Consider the following 17846-nt stretch of genomic DNA (forward strand, 5'->3'; position numbering starts at 1 on the left):
TTGTCTATAGCATTACGAGACTGCAGAATCCTTTAGCCACCCTATACGAGACGACTGGGCAGAACCTCACGTGTGGCGACGAGTATCCACCGAACCGAGTGCCTGACAGCCGCGGCATTTTTGTTTATATTGTGCTGGCGCCTTAATTCTCTCTTTGTCTTTACTTTGCAGGGGCGCTTATTTGTTTTAACAGTTTCTTGTCGTTTTTGCTAATCAGTGTTTTCAGGAGGGCGTTGCAGAAATTTTCTTTGATTAGTCTATTTGCTGCATTTGTGTCTTCCGACAAGCCCACCCCACCTGTCCGGCCTCCTGCTACGGCGCCGCATCCGCGAGCGTTAGATGCCACACACCCAACGCAGACGTTTCAGTTCCAGACACATAGCAGATCTCTACGTTACTCAACACGTTGCATTGGCCAACGCTGCGTGCCCGACGGAACAAGCACTGCCTACCGCAGCTGCTATACTACCTTTTCTACAATTTCGTGAACAAGAAGAGGAGAAGCTCGAGTGGTTGTCACAGTTCGAGGCCCATTCCCACGCTCATAATCTATCAGATACTGCGAAACTTCCCTATCTAATATCAAAAGTAGGAAGTGCAGTGTTTAGGCTCCTACAAAAACTTCTCCCTAACTCCACTCCAAGTGAACTTAGTTATGAACAGGTGGTACAGTGGTTAACTGACCATTATAACCAACAAGTGAATGTGGTAGCAGGTATATATCAATTCTTTAATTGCAAGAAACGGTCAGAACAATCTTATCGCAAATGGATAACAGATTTGCAGGGTATGACAAGGAACTGTAAATTCAAATGTGGTTTTGGTGCTTTTTATTCAGATGTTATGTTGCATGATGCGATCGTGTACAATTTATCTGATGTCAAACTCAGAGAACAAATTTTGAAACAGTCTGATCCATCATTTCAGCAGGTAGTGCAAATACTACATCAATACGATTCCTGTGCCTTTTCGGCTCATACATATGAGCAGCTAGCTATTTGTTGGGTTGAGTCCCTTGTTAATGATCGCCCCATTCCTCAACGGCGGCTTGTGCTAGCCACGTCGAGTAAACAACGCTGCACGCTGCGTAAGCAGTTCGCTAAACAGGTGGCTACACAGGCGAACAGAATTAAGTCTTGCCCTTGGTGTTATTTACAGCACAAACGCCAAGACTGCCTCTCCCAACAAGCTCAGTGTTACGCTTGCGATAGGAAGGGACATGTACAGTCCGCATGTTTGCAACGGAAGAATTCGGCCCACTCACAAAAATCTAGTCTTAAAGCCCATGTCATTAATGCAGTATATCCAAAGTCTGCAACAGGCATTAGCAACACTAACAAGCGTGCAGTTTCTTCAGTGATACACCAGTCAGACAAACATTTTGTTCATTTACTTATTTGGGGGAAACATATGAAATATCAGTTGGACACGGGTACCTCTGTCACATTGCTCAATCGTCACACATATGAACTGTTAGGCTTGTGAGCGACGGGGTGCTATTCTGTCATTATGCCCAACGGATTAATCTGAGATGTACCCTTTACCCTGTGGCTCCTGCAAGATGCAATTTCCACCCCCACACTACTACAGACGCTCCTAACGTTCTAAAGAGAAATGCCTGAAAAACTTTCAGCAATAAATACCTTCTGGAGTCGTCCGCTCTAAGGAAATGACACAAAAATTCACAAAATTTCTTACATAACTAGTGGGATACTTGGGTACTGGAGTAGTGCTAGTTAGTGTAAGAAAAACATGAAACTAACAAAAATTATTATTTATTTTGCTAAAATTCTGAGAAATCACAATGGCACTTTTACTTATGAACTGAACAAGTTATTTCCGGGTTCTTTTCGGAATGTGAAGTTACCTCTTAAGGATAGGATTCGCTAATGAAATTTCTATACAAAGTTTAAGATTGTTATTGACTTGGAAGAATGGCTGAGAGCCACACCTACTCAACTTGAATAATTATCCATTAGAATGTTGCTAGGTATGGTCGAGGCTGTCGTGTGTGAAATGCAGTGGAGTGTACTGTTGTGGAGGAAATATGGGGTTCGCAAGAGCTGTAGCGCACAATACCGTAAGCTGCAATGACTGCTGTCAGCGCCATTCGCTGCTGACAAATAAGATAACTCTCGTTCTATCTGGATTGACCTTCGCCAATCAAACTCTCCCTACGCCTTGATGAAGTCAAGGACGCCTATTCCCCTCTAGTCTAACTATTGGCATGGTACACCAGTCAGATAACCAGTCCACTGCGATGCCACTCAAAAATTCGCTCGCAGGCGTTTAACTATAACTCTGTCCGTTCACACCGCACAATAAGTGTGACGGCCAACACAGTGAACAACGCTTAATCTTAAGGACTCAATATAGAGTCGCACTCTCATTCGCTCTTGACAGAGGTGCTCTCCCAGTGAAGTACTGAGGAGAGACTTGTTCCTCGCTGTTTGAGTACATGTGCGAGCGCACACGCTCTCATTACATGTTCTCGCTCCAAGAGCGACAACAGAACGGCCCCTCTCCACACCAGACATGAAGGGGTATATCTTTCAGTCTCTTCCATTACTCATTCAGTTCAAGACGTCACGAATATCGTCTGCCAATCAGCATTGCTCTTCTAAAATGGGAGAGTGACGTTTCGTTTAAGGCGACCAATCCAGAAATCTGTAGATCGGCGTTTGACGTTTGCTGTCTCCCTGTGAAAACCTCTGAAACTGCGTGCTATGTTTGTAAAGAATGCGTAGGCTGGGCGCTCCCACACAATGTAGCGGATTTTGCTTTTAAGCCGAACACGGGGTTATTCTCCCTTTCACTCGGGCAAACGCTGTTTGCTCTACGGGTGGTCGCCGGCCGACGTAGATAGGTTGACTCGTCTTCTGAAGAGACCGGCCCCCCGGCATGCATTTTGCCTCTCCTGAACTAAAAGCCCCTGTGACCGTCGTGTCTTGAATGTGTGTGTGTACGCCAGCCTCGAGTATTTCAATCTTGGTGCGCACTTGCGATTTACTAGTTATCTGAATATCGTTTACATGAATTCATACAACATTTACTTTATCTTATCGAGTTTGGGTTCGAATGAAGCGTCTTGATGTGCGGAATATGATTGTGAGGGCGGAATATGTAAGCAATGAAGGTCAGGAGACTACGACGTCATACAGGCTCCCAACACCTGTCTAAAACTAACATGCAAGTGACGGCTTGTAATGAACAAGACATTACCGTTCTCGAAACATGTGCTTTGCCTGCCATGTATCACTCACATATGCGAACAGTGACTTTCACAGTGCTACAGTCAAAAAAAATGGCTCTGAGCACTATGGGACTCAACATCTTAGGTCATAAGTCCCCTAGAACTTAGAACTACTTAAACCTAACTACCCTAAGGACATCACACACACCCATGCCCGAGGCAGGATTCGAACCTGCGACCGTAGCAGTCCCGCAGTTCCGGACTGCAGCGCCAGAACCACTAGACCACCGCGGCCGGCACAGTGCTACAGTCCCATGAGTGTGAGAACATATTTGGTCTTGATTCTTTTGGTTTGTTTGGCTTTAGCATTCAGGACCATGTGTTGACAGCGTCTACATTCAATGTAAAAGACAGTGTAGCTAGCTAGCTACAAGAATTTCCAGAACTCTTTTCTGAAGGTATAGGCAAAGCTAAAATTTTGTTGCACACATTGTTCTGAAAGACAACGCTCAGCCGAAATTTTGCTGGGCCAGAACTGTTCCCATTGTATAATGGGACAAAGTCGCTGCTGAACTTAAAGAATTGCAAGATAACGGAGTTATTGCGCCCATATCGGCTAGTTAATGGGCAAGTCCACTAGTTTTGCTCCCCAAACCTTCAGGTCGCATTCGCCTCTGTGTTGACTTTTTAAGTCTACAGTCAGCCCACAAACCATCATTGATACTTATCCATTGCGACTCCCAGAGAATCTTAAGGACAAATTAGGCGCTGGACGCTACTTCACAAAAATTGATTTGCACGACGTGTATCTTCAAATACCGCTCGATGAAGAATCTAAAAACTGGCTCTGAGCACTATGGGGCTTAACATCTGAGGTCATCAGTCCCCTAGAACTTAGAATTATTTAAACCTAACTAACCTAAGGACATCACACACATCCATACCCGAGGCAGGGTTCGAACCTGCGACCGTAGCGGTCGCGCGGTTCCAGACTGAAGCGCCTAGAACCGATCGGTTACTGATGATGAATCTCAAAAGGTGTCTGTAGTAAATACTCATTTGGGCTTGTTTAAATATTTGTGTTTGCCTTTTTGCAGTGCTTCCGCACCCGCCATTTTCCAATGGTATTTGGAAAAGCTGACTGCACAAGTGACAAACTGTTCAAACTATTTGGATGATATTGTCGTAGCAGCTCGTACGCCTGAAGAACATATTGCCATTTACGTGCTTTGTTTTGTGTATTATCTGATGCAGGACCAACGTGTAGACCGGAAAAGTGTGATTTTTTTAAAAACTTGAATTGCAGTATCTTGATCATGTCATAAACAGTCAAAGCGTACATCCTCTTTAGTCGCATTTGGTAGCCATACGCGACTTGCCAGTTCCTCACAATAATACAGAATTTCAGTCAGTTTTAGGGAAAATAAACTATTATATTCGGTTCATACCGAACGCTGCATAAATCGCAGCTCCATTGCATTGCAAGAATGTCGCCTTTGTTTGGACAGATGAATGCCAAGTAGCTTTTCAAAAACTTAAAGATGCATAGCTCAGTGATCGATGCTTAGTTCACTTTGATCCTGCCAAACCAGTTTTATTGCAAGTTTACGCTTCCTCTTACGGAATCGGTGCAGTGCTTTCGCACAGAATTGGTGATAAAGACAGGCCTATTGCATTTTCATCAAAAGTGTTGTCCAAAGCTTAGTGTAACTATTCACATATCGACAAAGAGGCTTTGGCTATTGTGTATGGTGTAACCAAATTTCACCACTATTTGCATGGCAGAAAATTCTACTTCGTAACGGTTCACAAGCCTTTGCAGTCCTTGTTTCATCCGACGAAACCAGTTCCGGTACGAACTGTCCAAAAATTGCAAATGCGGACGCACTTTCACGTCGTTTGATTGGCATGATACAGACTTTGACGCTTCTGCTGCATCTTGTTGTCACATCGATGCTCAGAACTCTGAATTGCTTCTGTCTTTTCCGCTGAAATATAAGAAAATTGCACAGCCCATGGAAGTTGATCAAGATTTGAACATTTTGCTAACATACGTTCACACATCTTGGCCTCGTTCCTTGCATAGCATACAGAACCCTGCAGTGCGCCGATAGTTTTGCCGTCGATTTAGCCTCGCTGTACAGAAAGGTGTGATTCTTGTTCAGAATGACAGTGGACAGTCACGTGTGTTGATCCCTAAAGCTTTGCAAGAAAGAAGTGTTGCAGTTACTTCACCAAGGACACTGGGGGATTGTTCGTACAAAACAGTTAGCCCATCGACACTGTACTTGGCATGGTATGGTCACCGAAATAGAAGAGATGACGTCACAGTGTCACGCATGTGCGGAAAATCATTCTGCTCCACCACAAAAATTCTCTGCTTGGCCTAAGTCGCAATCGCCATGGCAACATGTCCACATAGACTTTGCGGGACCTTTTTGGAACAATCGTTGGTTGATTGTGGTTGACTCATATAGCAAGTTTCGTTTTGCTGTGCCCATGAACTTGACAACGTCACGTAGAACAACTCAGGTGTTGTCATCGATTTTTTGCCTCGAAGGTTTACCTGAAGTAATAGAGTCAGACAACGGCCTTCAGTTCACGTCAAATGAATTTGAAACACTCTGTTAACACAATGGCATACATCATCTTAACTAGTGCACCGTTCCATCCACAGTCAAACGGCGAAGCAGTAGATGGACAAACTTCGTTCTGCACACACCAGGTATCAAGCATTGCAATTGTTCTAGCCTCGTATCGTTCGTACCCACGAGATGGACCACCGCCGGTGGAATTGCTTCTCGGCCGCCGCCATTCGACACTGCACTCTGCTCCACCATCCTCAGCATCCGGCGCCGAAGGAAGGCCGCAAGTATCTTCTCGCGCCCCATGGTATTGTCTGTTACAGGTTTTTGGTGGCATCAGACGATGGGCGAGAAGCGATATCGTCTGTAGACTTGGCACTTGCATGTATCTTCTTTCAGGTCCACATGGCTTGCAGTGCCACCATCAAAATCATCTTCGCCTCTGTCATGTAAACGATGATATTTCAGCGTCACTTCCCCCAGATTCGCGGATCCAGAGGACAGCGCGGCCACAGCAGCCGCCAGAGGGTGTCATCACGACACTGCAGGACGACCCCATGGAGACAGAGCCTTCGCCTCGTCCATTTCCTCTCGTCCTACCGATGGAGCTGGACCAGCCCACACCGCAGCAGACGCCGCCTTCTTCATCTTGTTCATGCCAGCAGCAGGTGGACGTGTCCCCTTCTGGTCGTTTGCCAGGGGACGTTTCCATCAGAGCACAGGCCTGATGGCGGGGTACGGCCAGAAGCTTGACGTCCCCTGCAGCCACAGCTTCTGGCCCAGCGATGCGCCCACACTCCTGCCTCCGTGGTCGCACTCCCTTCCCGACGACGGTCTGTTGCTTTTGGGGAGGAGGAATGTTCTGGTGTAACCACAAGCGCCGGAACGAAGATGAAGAACGCAAGAGAATAGAAGGCAATGAAACGACGTTGGCCAATGGTCCTCTGATTACGACCACATCACGACAGGAGCGGCTTCCGCCTTCAATATAGGCTCAGAATTCGGACATTATTAGCACGGCCTATCAGAGAGTGCTATGATAGCAGTGACATGTGATCCATATCAATTGCTTGCATGAACACTTATTTGCATGTCGCCCATCGCTTGCAACCAATTGTTGTAAATACAAGTTAAGTAATGTCAATCTTCTTATTTGTAATAAAAACTGTTAATGTTATTTGCTTGAATTATTTTATATCATTCTGAGAACGCAGCATCCTTTATGCACCCAATACAAGACGAGTGGGCAGGACCTTAAATTTATGAAACCCCTACCCCCCCCACACACACACACACAAATACAAGCCATAAATTTATGTAAATGCAATCAACAATATAACACAGGAATCAGCTTATTTTTCAAGAAACTTCTCGACAGATCAGAAGGAGTTACCCATGAGGAAACTATTCAGATTCGATTTGAAAGCATGCGGATTACTGCAAAGGCCTTTGAATGCCTGTGGTAGCTTATTGAAAACGGATGCAGCAGTATACTGCACACCTTTATGCACAAGTGTCAAGGAAGTGTGATCCAAATGCAGATTGAATTTCTATTTAGTATGAACTGAGTGAAACCTGCCAATTTTTGGGAATAAGGTGATATTGTTAACAAGAAACGATAGTAAAGAATATATATATTGAGAAGCCAATGTGAGAATACCTAGACTAATGAACAGGAGTCAACAAGAGGTCTGCGAACTTACACCACTTATTGCCTGAACCGCCCATTTCCGAGCCAAAAATATCCTCTGAGAATGGGATGAGTTACCCCAAAATATAATACCATATGTCCTCAAGCGAATGAAAATAAGCAAAGTAGACTACTGTCCATGTTGAACTATCACTTCCTTCAGGTACTGTTTGAATAGCAAAAATTCAGCATTAACTCTTTCAACAAGATCCTGAACATGGGCTTTCCACGACAGTTTGCTATCTATCTGAAAACCTAGAAATCTGAACTGTTCAGTTTCACTAATCATACACCCATTCTGTGAAATTAGAACGTCTGATTTTGTTGAATTGTGCGTTAGAAACTGTAAAAACTGAGCCTTACTATGATTTAGCGATAGATTATTTTCTACAAGCCATGAACTGATGTCATGAACTGATATTTGAAATAGTGCCAATGTTGCACACCATATCCTTTACTACCAAGCTAGAGTTATCAGCAAACAGAAATGTTTTAGTATCAGCTGTAATACTGGAGGGCACATCAGGAGTGGCACGAGCACTGATCCCTGGGGCACCCCCATTTGACTGTGCCCCACTCAGACCCCACATCATAGCCATTCTCGACACTGTGGATAATGACATTTTGCTGTCTGTTGTTAAAGCAAAAAGTGTACCAGCTGTGAGCTACTTCCCATACTCCAGAATAGTCCAACTTCTGGAGCAATATTTTGTGATCAACACAATCAAATGCTTTAATTAAATCGAAAAAATATACCTAGTGTTCGAAACCTTATGTTAAATCCTCGCACTGTCTCACTGAGAAAAGAGAATATAGCATTTTCAGTTGTTAAACACTTCTAAAACTGAACTGTACATTTGATAGCAAATTATGTGAAATAAAATGATCAATTAGACTTACATACACAGCCTTTTCAATAACATTCCCAAACACTGATGGCATAGAAATAGGTCTAGAATTGTCTACATTACCCGTTTCTCCCTTTTTATAAAGTGGCTTTACTACTGGGTACCTTAATCGTTCAGGAAACTGATCATTCTTAAAGGAAAAATTACAAATATTACTCAGTACAGGGCTAACATGTGCAGCACAGTACTTTAATATTCTTCAAGGCCTTCATCATATCCATGAGAGTCCTTAGTCTTCAGTGATTTAATTATTGACTCTATCTCCCCTTGTCAGTCTCACAGTGGAGTATTTCAGACATCAGTTTGGGACAGGTATTTTCTAAGAAAGTTGTGTAATTCCCTGTAGAAACTAAGTTTTTATTTAATTCACCAGCAATGCTCAGAAAGTGATTGTTAAATGCTGTACATATGTCTGACGTATCAGTAACAGCAATATTTCTACTGTGAACTGACTTTATATCATCGATCTTGTGCTGCTGACCAGACACTTCCGTCATGACTGATCATATGGTTTTAGCTTTATCCTGTAAATTAGCTATTCTATTTGTGTGCCACATACTCTTTGCCTTCCTAATATTTTTAAGCATCTTACAATACTGTTTGTAATGGGCTATTGTAACTTGATTGCGACTACTTCTAACATTTTGATATAATTCACGCTTTGTTCTACACGATATCCTTATCCCACTAGTCAGCCACCCAGACTGGCTTTTACTGCTAGTAGCTTGTTTAGAATGTTCTTATGGAAAGCACTCTCAAAGAGCATGGGAAATTATTAAGGAAATCATTATATTTGTCATCTATGTTATTGAGACTATAAATATCCTGTCACACTTGTTCCTTAACAACGTTTAAAAAAACTCTCTATTGTCATTGAATTAGCTATTCTCCTTTTAGTGTTAAAATTTGCTCATCATGGTCTGAAAGGCCAGTCACCCTTTTAATAACAGAATGCCACTCTAGTAATGAAGAATGAATAAAAATATTGTCTATGACTGTGCTCCTGTTCCCCTGCACCCTGGTTCCACTACACTATCTTTAGGTTCTTTGACCAACGTAAATTACGAGAAATCCAATCTTGTTTGCAGTCAGAACAAAAATCAACATGAAATAACTGGTGTCCATAGAGCTCTGATTTACAAAACACTATCCCTTTGTTCATCAAGTGACAACTGTGAGGACACTATTCAAACCAGTGTCGTTCTGGTTTGGATGTTGTCCTGACAGCCATTGGGTGATGAATGAAGGCATAGTGTCATGTAAACCAGAGATCGACAGACACCAGTTATTTAACATTGGCTCCTTTGATGACTGCACACCAGACTGGAATCCTCTCAATTTACATTGGTCAAGGGGGCTGAAGATGCTATAATGGAACACAGAATCTGGTTTCATAGATAAATCAAATACAAAAGGGATGACTGCAGGTGTTTTATTTTTCATCTCATATTGAATAGTTGAAGTCCTTGTAACCATCTCTTACAAGTACAGACATACTAGTACAAAGAAATTTCACAGTGGTGAACCTTCATGCTTTTCCTTTCTGATTCCCGACATAGCTCATTTCCATACACACACCTACTTTCGTTAAGACATCCATGCCATGCTTGTTATTTAGTCTGTATCGTTTTCTTTTAACTTCTTCTTACACATATGACTTGTGACAGATATGTTAAATGATATCTTAAATGAAAATATGTTTAAGATTTTTTGACTTACTCCACATCCATTATGACCATTTTGACTTACTCCACATCCTCTAGGACCATTCACTTAAGATCTGTGGAAGGGACAATAGATGCTTCTTTTTTTTAAGAATATGTGTTATGTATTCTTGATTTATGATATGTTCTACATCATTGAGAATCTCCTCACTGTAATCTATAGTACAAAAAATATATGTAATCTAATCTAATATTGTGACTAGGCACTTTCGAAAATTACTCATATAATCGTAATTTATTGGTGTTTCACGATTTCAGTAATTTAACTTGGAAACAAGTTATCATTTGAATGTTTGAATGGAATATTTTAGTCGACAGGTCGAAGGTTCTTGCTCAGTTCTGTATGAGGCAACATGTTGATTGTAACAGAATACACATAGTTAATCAACGATTTATTTATTTATTCATTAATTCAAGTGCAGACAACTTTCAATGCATCGAAGAAGTCAGGACATAAACAGTTTCAATTGTACTTATATACATTACGTAACATAGAAATATCTTAACTAAGCCAAAACTTAATGAAGTAATCCTTGGATAAATACCCAACACTATTCCAAGATCTCCTAACCTTAAGCTGGATACGATAAAAATATAATTAATTACACCATGATGTCTACGTGTTTCACACACTCATCTTCATATTTTCACAATTATAGACTTTCACCATTTCATTTTTGCAATATAAACCATGCACCCACTAATGTTCACTAACTTACATCCTGGTAGCGTGACTTTGTAGCAATATGTGTGTTTAGGACACCTTGAACAAACAAGAAAAAAGAGCAAGCAGCAACAGGATTATTATAATATAATGAGAAAGTAAACACATTATTTATTTATTATTCTTGGTTTGTCAATACACAGATTGTCTTAATAACCTCTTATTTGAAGGTGATCCTCTATACTGTTACATTCTAGCTAATCTTTTGGCTATATAGATATGAAGAGACTAAATAATTTCTTAATTTATTTTTGAATACTGATATCTTTTCCATGCATTTCAATTCTGAGTGATAATTTATTGTATAAAATGTGCCCAGCAGTACTATCGCTATCAGTTCAGTTCAACCACTTCAATGTAGATTATTTGCGGATTCCTCCACCACTTAAAATACAGATAGTAATCATTTCTTAGTTATTGATTCTTCCATCTCTTCTTAATAGACTAATTCCATATTTAGGGTTGAATACCAAGTAAGCATTTTTTGTTCTACTGATTTTTGTTTATTTCTAGCTAGTTTGCGGCTTATTGGGCCACTTTCAAGAAATAACTGACTAGCATCCCCAAGGGGCACTGGTTCTTAGGTAACCAAACCTTATAAGCAGAGAAAGTTGTGAACAAAACTTGTTTTTTAACATCATAAATCACAGTTTATGCAATGGACGCTATGAAATGTAATAAATAGATACACTATACAATATTACAGTATAACAGATTCTATGGTTAAGATGCTGTAGTTTTTGTGGTCATGAATTTGGTTCAGAACTGTCTAGTTCAGTGCTAGTCACTTATCTTGTATGACAACCACGTTTTACATTGTAAATTATAGTGTATGCAATGGACAATGTTAAACACAGTCAAGTAATGTTGCTATAATGTTGAAATTAGTGAGGTAAGTAGGATATGGAATTTGAAATTATTTTGTGTTTGAATTTTATGCAGCAGTATGTGTCATTATGACTGTCTGTGGACAGGTTGCTGGTTGATTGCATCATGTGACGCTTAAAAGAGCGGATGTACACAGCTGTAATTGATTATTTAGATGCAGCTGGAAAATTTTGAGCCAAGTTTTCGTTTATCTCAAGTGCTTCGAACAGGCTTAGTTTTCTTCCTTTGTTGGCTATATGTAGCACTTTTGTGTGGACTTGGTGTCTGTCTCCTTCCTTCAGCTCATGTTCAGCAAAGGTGGATTCTAGTTTATGCGATCTCCAACTGCATTAATGTACAATCCTGCCTGTTTCACCAATATACAGTTTTTAGTAGTAACTGCAAGTGATTTTATAAATACAACTGTTACTTGATAAATCTGTTTTGTCCTTGCTTTTGTATTAGATATGAGCTTTAGTGCCTCTTACATAAAATGAAGTTTTATAATTGCAGGATTTGAGAGTTCTGGCTAATTTGTTGGATAGTTTTTGTAAATATGTGGTAATACACCATTGCTGTAGAGGGGGCATACATGTAGGGCAACATTTTACTGCTTTCTTTCATGTGTAGAATGTTATCAATTACCTCAGGGATATAGCTACTGTTAGATGCAATACATTTAATGACGTCTTATTCTGTCTGAAAATAACATTTGACATTGGTGTGGATGTAAGATGATGTATCATGGAATGGAAGACAGTATTTTTGTCTATAGCTGGATGTTGTCAACATGAGCGTATTACCATGTCTATTGTTATGAATTTTCTATAAATTTTGAAACTATGTATGAAATCTAGGACGTTAATGGTTTTTTCATCAATCTCCATGGTGAACTGTATGTTTTTGTGATGCGAGATTAGATTATAGGAATGTGTTCAACTGTCTTTTGGTAAGAGTCCACACAAACAGTACATCATCTACATACCTACACCAATATTTGATATTAACACTGAGAAATTCGTATGTTGGAACTGTTTATTGAAATGGTCCATCAAGATTTCTGCTAAAAGGGGATTGAGTGGAGATCCCATTGCAAGCCAGCTAGCTGTATGTGTAGAGTACCTTCGAATTGAAAATAATTTTGTTGTTAACATATCTCAGTGGCCAGTCTTATATCTGCTACTTGCACATGATTAACACATGCTGTGTATATTGGTTCTGTCAAACTACTGAGGCATTCTTTGACTGGTATGTTTGTAAATAAGCTGCTAACTTGAGAAAATACTAGTTTTTCACTATGTGGAATAGGGATGTTTCTAATTTTGTTAATGCGGTCCACAGAACTTACGATTCCAAATTTAGATTTAAATTTTGTTTTGGTTTTGAAACAGAAATGTAATTCTTTGATAATTTTGTAGTATGATACGTTGCGGGTTGGTCCAAGAGGTCATAAAGGTTGACCTTCCTTGTGTAGTTTAGGAGCTACTGGTTTCATATTGATTAAATACTTACTTATCTTCATATTCAGGTATTATGCTTTTGCAGGTCTTGGTTAAGCCTTTAATTTCTTCATTAAAGGTTTTGGTGGGATCTTGGGTCAGAATGTGGTAAGAATTTGGTGTGAATTCTTGTTTCACTTTCTCAACATAATCACTTTTTTCCACGAGAACCAAAGCACTACTTTTAGCAGGTTTCATGAGAATGTTGTTAGTTTCAGTAATTTTCTTCTTTAAGTTCTTTAAGTCATTTTTTTGTATCATGACTTACTGTGTGTTTGGTTGCAATATCATTGTTTACACTTTATTCTATATCAATTTTTAATGCAACTAACTGTTTTTGGAAAGTTTATAGGGAGGGGTTTTGAAACCTATTTCACATATTGTAATAAAGCTTCTCTATATTTAACTAAGCCATACTATTTTCTTCTGTGTGCATTATTGTTGCTACTATATATAAAGAGTAAAGTGACTGTCATGATATTAAGTTCTCTAAACTTATTTCTGAACGATTGTCTTGGGGTCAAATTTCCAATGCACAACACATTTCTTCTGAACCTTCACCTAATGTATATATCTGCACACGTGCAGCACTTGCCTTGACTATAAGGCAGTATGATGAGTGGGAGTAGATTGCGAAGTTAGGTTGTTGTCTTTATTTGCTGTTCCAGGCATCTTTCTCAAGAAGAATATGCTAGTGCTTATTTTTGAGCATACTTTGCTGATATGATGCTTCCTTTCCAAGTGTTTATCAATGGTAACACCCAAAAACGTGTGACTCCTTACTTCTTTGAGAACTGAATTACCAAGTTTAAGGCAAATGTTGTTAATCTTTGTAGTTTATTTGTTTGTGATTATATGCATGTTGTATTATTTGCATTTACAAAGAACTTGTATTCACTGAAATATTTGTAAGCCCCCTCAGATTTGCAAAGGTACTTGATACCAGTTTTTCTATTGAGTCACTTTTTACTATGAGTGAAGTGTCATCTGTAAACATTACAAACATTACTACATCATCACCCATTGCTGATGTCGTATCATTTACATACAGAATGAAAAGGCTGGTTCCCAGAACTGATCCTAAAGGTAAACCATAATTTCCTAGCTGATAATTAGAGCATGTATTTACAGTAGTGTCACTTATTTTATGCTTTAATACTATACTCTGCTCTCTGTGTCCCACTAATTCTTTTATGATGTCCGCTGCCTTCCTTCTAATGCTGTAACAGTTTAATGTTTGTATTAATTTGCTGCGAGATACACAATTAAATGCCTTTCAAAGGTAAAGCAAAATTCCACAGACTTTTCTTTGCTCATCTAACGCCCTAATAATATCAGCTACAAAGTTAGGTGTGGCAGTAGACCTACTTTTTCTAAAACGTTATTTTCCTCTATAATATATAATAATCTTTCCTTGAAGGCACTTTTTCATAGTTTTAGATAAGACTAATGTAACTGCAATTGGGCTATAGTTTGTAGGACTTTTCTTACAACATTCCTATAAAGAGACACAATCTTACTGTTCTTGAAGCATCTAGAAAATATACTATTTTCCATAGCTGAGTCTATCAAATCAGTCATAAGTTTTTGTAATCAATAACCACATCATGTTACTACACAAATAGGTATTCCGTCAAAACCTTATTTGTTTATGTGGTTTACAGAATGTATTATTTTTTCTATCTCTGCATTCTGCTACACTGGAGATATTATTCATATTTCGTGATTTTTGGGAGTTATTGGCATCTTTTACGTGTTTTTCCTCTACTTCATCATAACATTCATTAAAATTATTGCTGGCATCATTTGGATTTCTACATACCTTCCCATCTTTCTCTAAATTTATATTACTGTTATCTTTCCTATCAAAACCATTCCCATACCAATTTTAGTGGGTCCATACAGTCCTAGAAATTTCAGTTTAGTAAAAACTAGATTTAGTTTCTGTTATTATCCTCCTGTAAGTTGTCTTTTTGTCCTTGCAAGTGTCAGTGTTGACTGTAGTTTTGTTTATGAACCATGATTTGCCATTTGCAGTCCACCCTTTATTTTATAATGTTTGATGTTATCCATCTCTTAGCATTTCCCATATTCAGATTTATGGATACAACGGGACAAGCAATATTTATGTGGCCACCTAATGTTGAGCAAAAGTATTTCCATTGTACTCTATGTTATTTGATGAATGTATTTTTCCCCGGTGAAATGTGAAATGTCATTTATTCAACTCATTACAGACAATTCAAAAATATTTTGATTTTTCTGTATGGGAGACATGTATTATTAGAAGAAATTCACAGAAGAGAAGCTCACATTACTTTATATACATTTTAGAGATACAGCTGCACAAATACTTATCACAGTTTTCAGCACACAGTAAAATAAAACAAAATAAAAAGAGAGAAATGGGCCTCAATGCATTCTTCAATAGAATAGTGGCACATTCTCACCTGAGAAAGCAAATAGCAATGTTTTTTAGTGAACCAGCTCCACCTCTCATTTATTACTGCCTTTTACTTTACTGTAAATTTTTAACCTCATGTATTCTGGTGTCTGGGCATACAGCTTTAAAAAGTGTATCGGAGGTTAAAAATTTTCTTTGTGATGAGTGCTATAGTTGTGGTGGAAATGAAAAATGTCAGTTGCACATTTTTTTTTGTATAAGAAAATCAACACATCGTTCATGTAAAGAAATGAAATGGATAATATTATTAAATTTTTTAGCAGTGGTCCACATGATACCCACTGTTTTGCAAACACATTTGTTCCTAATTATTTTATTTATTTATTGTTCCGTGGGACCAAATTAAGGAGAAGTCTCCATGGTCATGGAACGAGTCAATACATGAAATTATAACACGATATTAGAAACAGATATAATGAAATATAAAAAAAAACATATTCAGGTGACAAGTCGTAAGTTTAAATGAAGACAATCAACAATGTAACACTGGAATTTGCTTAATTTTTTAGCTCTTCCAGGAGCTCCTCGACAGAATAGAAGGAGTGAGCCATGAGGAAACTCTTCAGTTTAGACTTAAAAGAGTTTGGGCTACTGGTAAGATTTTTGAGTTCTTGTGGTAGCTTATTGAAAATGGATGCAGCAGAATACTGCACTCCTTTCTGCACAAGAGTCAAGGAAGTGCATTCTACATGCAGATTTGATTTCTGCCTAGTATTAACTGAGTGAAAGCTGCTAACTCTTGGGAATAAGCTAATATTACTAACAACAAACGACATTAAAGAAAATATATTCTGTAAAGGCAATGTCAGAATTCCCAGACTATTGAATAGGGGTGGACAAGAGGTTCTCGAACTTACACCACATATAGCTCGAACAGCCCGTTTTTGAGCCAAAAATACCCTTTTTGAATCAGAAGAATTACCCCAAAAAATAATACCATACGACATAAGCGTATGAAAATATGCGAAGTAGACTACTTTTCGTGTTGAAGTGTCACTTATTTCAGATACTGTTCTAATGGTAAATAAAGTGGCATTTAGTTTCTGAACAAGATCCTGGACATGGGCTTTCCACAACAGCTTACTATCTATCCGAACGCCTAGGAATTTGAACTGTTCCGTCTCGCTTATAATATGCCCATTCTGTCTGATCAAAATATCGGTTCTTGTTGAATTGTGAGTTAGAAACTGTAAAAACTAAGTCTTACTGTGATTTAGCATCAAATTATTTTCCACAAGCCACGAACTTATTTCATGAACTACATTATTTGTTACTGTTTCAATATTACACACAAGATCCTTCACTATCAAGCTGGTGTCATCAGCAAACAGAAATATTTTTGAATCACCTATAATACTAGAAGGCATATCATTTATATAAATAAGAAACAGCAGTGGCCCCAGCACCGACCCTTGGGGAACGCCCCACTTAACAGTGCCCCATTGGGACTGAACATCACTACCACTCTCAATATTGCGGAGAATCACCCTCTGCTTTCTGTTCTTAAAGTAAGAGGCGAACCAATTGTAAGCTACTCCCCTTACTCCATAATGGTCCAACTTCTGGAGTAATATTTTGTGGTCAACACGGTCAAAAGCCTTCGTTAAATCAAAGAAAATACCTAGCGTTCGCAACCTTTTATTTAATCCGTCCAAAACCTCACAGAGAAAAGAGAATATAGCATTTTCAGTTGTTAAACCATTTCTAAAACCAAACTGAACATTTGACAGCAAATTATGTGAATTTAAATGCTCCAGTAACCTTGTATATACAACTTTCTCGATAACTTTAGCAAACAATGTATAACTGACTCAAAGTGGCAGTGGTAGACTATCTTTCTGGTGTTTGTGTTTGTGGCACATGACAAAATACATATTTCAAATGCTAAGCTCTTGAATTTATTTGCTATGTAGTCAATGTATACCTTCAAATTCAAATTTTTATCAAGATTTACACCAACGAACTTCACATTATTTGCTTCTGTGATGTCCTGATCATGGCAAGTTACTTTTATTTCACTCTAGCCTAACGATTTACTTTCAAATTGCAACATTTTACTTTTAGTTACCATTAGCTTCAGTCCATTTTGTTGAAATTGAGATTCAGAATTTTCTAGAATATTTTTACACTTTCTGGGATTATTTCAGGTACCTCATTTTCAATTAAAGCTGATCTGTCATCACCAAATACAA

This window comes from Schistocerca cancellata, chromosome 4, assembly GCF_023864275.1.
Source record: "Schistocerca cancellata isolate TAMUIC-IGC-003103 chromosome 4, iqSchCanc2.1, whole genome shotgun sequence".
In the NCBI taxonomy this organism is placed as follows: Eukaryota; Metazoa; Arthropoda; class Insecta; order Orthoptera; family Acrididae; genus Schistocerca; species Schistocerca cancellata.